Source organism: Zingiber officinale, chromosome 1B, assembly GCF_018446385.1.
Source record: "Zingiber officinale cultivar Zhangliang chromosome 1B, Zo_v1.1, whole genome shotgun sequence".
NCBI classification, from domain to species: Eukaryota; Viridiplantae; Streptophyta; class Magnoliopsida; order Zingiberales; family Zingiberaceae; genus Zingiber; species Zingiber officinale.
The window spans coordinates 100,099,089-100,102,323 of NC_055986.1; positions in this window are offsets into that span (position 1 = coordinate 100,099,089).

Below are 3,235 nucleotides of genomic sequence, written 5' to 3' on the forward strand. Positions count from 1 at the left end.
CGATTATGGATTGTCAGCAATTCTTTCATGGGAATAATTACATAGAAGGCGTCAGAAGTCAAAACCATTGAACTAATTGTTACGAGTGGTTTGTGGTATCCAAGTGCTTCTTTAACCGAAAGCAAAGTCTCTGTAATTATTTTCACTATTTTTTTTCCTAACCATGTCATTAAATTTCATTAAGCTTAATATTTATTAAGTGCTTTTGAATTTAATTTTAACATATTTGATAATTTTATTCTTGGGCAAAAGAAGAGGGCGTCCTTTTCGTTTCCAAATGTTCCTCACTTTGAATTGCTTTTTTTTATTAAAATGACGCTCCACTTCCCTATCTAGTACTGTTCATTGAGGGGAATCGTAATCATCGTAGCCAATCTTTGTTCTGATATATATATATATATATATATATATATATATATATATATTAAATTTCTTAACTTACTATTCGATATTTAGTAAATCGACACTTCAATTTAATAAAATAGTAAATGATACAGTGTATAATAGTAGAGTTTGGTCATCGGGAATCAAGAGGACATGATAATCAGAAGTTTAAGGGGATGTGATAGTCAACAGTCAGGAGGACGTGGCAGTGTCATCCTGCTCAGGATACTAGATTTGAATCAGGATGTGCAATCGGGGTGAAGCTTGACCTGCTCTGACTGGTCCGGTTGTCACAGCTCGTTTATATCCAGGTATGATTCTCTCAGTAGACCAACTTTCGATCAGCTCTTGAGCGATCTCACCACAGTTCTTCCTGCCCCTCACCACAGGTCAGGTGTTATGCCTGATAGATCATCTCGAGCTGCCCTAGTCATACCTGGTCGGGATAGAAGATGCTACACGATAACAAGGTCAGGAAATCATAACCGCCTGTCAGAGAATAACTGTTGTATATCAGGGAATATTTCAATGGTCTGCAGTCATTTGTGAATGAAACCTTCTTCTAGTCCACAAAAGGGTGCCACATGTCCTCCATCACTAGACAAGTCTTGACACCCGACATTCCTTGACATTAGTCAGACTCCAGAGATACACACTGTCATATAAAAAGGGAGATGCTATCCCTTATGTGACATTAGTCACGCGTCTTCTACTTTTTTTTTCTCATTCGTACACTATTCTTATAGGGAAAAAGTACTTGACTTGAGCGTCGGAGGGCTTGCTCCGGGGACTTTTTCCCTAGTTTCTGACTTCTAACGTTCCGTGTGCTCGTTTGAGTGTGCATAGAGCTCAAGTACCGCCGGCTTAGTCATCGTCGTCCATCAGCGCCACGTAGGGGTCCGTTCTTGTGGGTGCGTACGAGAAGGGTGTCCTAGTCGCCTCCCCGTCAATGCCAGCAATAGCTCACATGACCTTCATCTGACTCAGATTCCAGACATGATCAATTTGACACCGTCTGTGGGAATACATTCACATGTTCTAGAGCGTGAAGATGGAAGAGACCAGAAGAATCAACGTGACCATGACGTCAGGGTAGTACGAACTATTCAAGGAGGTCAAGGGCGAGCGACTTCTGAAAAATAGACCACTACTTCACAACCATACAAGACGCCTGTAATTTCCAAAGACCTACTCATGCCTCTGATAGAGGATCTAAGAGGAAATAGGCCGAGGAGTTCCCTCCACCCTTCTATCGGGAACCGGGCCCAGACTATTACCACAAAGGCCTGGACTACTATAATAAGAAAGAGCAACCGTAGGCTTCCATGGCGGAAAGCTCCCCGCCCAGAGACTTAATGAAAGGGAAAGCCATAGTCCTCAGGGAGGAGCCCCGGGGGGAGCCTGATGAGAAAGTGCCCTTCTCTCTAAGAGTACTCGAGGAGAATCTACCGCAGGGGTACAAGCCCTTAGCCCTTGGAGAGTATGACGGTAGCAAGGATCCGGAGGATCATCTTCGGAAGTTTCGGAACGTTGCGCTGTTGCACTAATACAACGACGCCATCAAGTGTCGAGTGTTATTGAATACTCTGTCTGGCTGACACAAAATTGGTTCGATAGATTGCTGAACGGGTCCATCACCTGCTTTCATGATTTCAAAACTATTTTCCTACGCCATTTTGCCAGCAGCAAGAAGTACCAGAAGACAGACCACTGTCTCTTCGCCCTCAAGTAAGGGTCCGTCGAGCCCTTGAGAAGCTATATCAAACGCTTCAACTAGGTAACGCAAGATGCCCCGTCCACTACCTCTGAAATAGTGATGAGCACCTTCTCCCATGGGTTGGTAGAAGGGGAGTCCTTCCGAGCTCTCATCCGAGAGCCCGTGAAGAACTTCGATGAGATGCTAGGGAAGGCCGCTAGTTATATCAATGTAGAAGAAGCTCAGGCGGCTCGACGGAAAACGGACAAGGCGCCTGCTCCCGCCAACAAATCAAAGAAGAGGCCACCCCAACCGAGCTCTGCTTCTTCCATGTGCCCGGGATGCTCGACCACCATTCCCTCTCGATTAGGATTCCAGGGCGGCCCAGCATGTGGCAGTTGTCCAAGCCCTAATGTCCGGTCAGTAGGGGTCATGCTATTGCACTTACCATAGGTCCCATACTCATGCCACAAGTGATTGCTTCCAGTTCGCTCATGACTTCCGGCACGCTGCTGAATTGGGCCTGCCTCCACCTGAGATCGTACCCAAACTTCAGAGGCTGATGGCCGACTAGAAGGCTACGGCAGGTCAGTCAAGTAAGCCCTCGTTCGGTAATGCAGGACAAGGAAGTCAGCAGCCTGGCTGCGACCAGGAGCCAGGAGAAGCTCGGGAGGAGGAGAACAGGGGAAACACGTCCATCCGAGAGATCAGTATGATCTTTGGAGGGCCCACAGATGGAGATTCTGCTAGGGTTCAGAAATCTCATGAGTGTCGCCTGGAAATACACGCTGTAGGATGCAGCCGAGAGCAAGTTGCGGGGTCTATAATCAGTTTTGGGCCACAAAACCTAGAGGGGTTGGAGTTCCTTCATGATGATGCCCTAATAATCAAAGCCGTCATAGCCAATAGTCGCATGGCTAGATTTTCGTGGATACCGGAAGCTCTGTCAACGTGTTGTTCAAGAGCGCATTTGAGGGCATGCAAATCGACGTTAGTGAGCTCCAGCCCGTAGCCACTTCATTATATGACTTCACTGGCAATGAAACTAGCAATATCTTTGGGTAGTGAGCTCCTGGTGAGGACGCGGAGGAGTACTTTCATAGTGGTGGATTCGCTGTCCTCGTACAACGTCATCTTAGGGAGACCAACACTGCA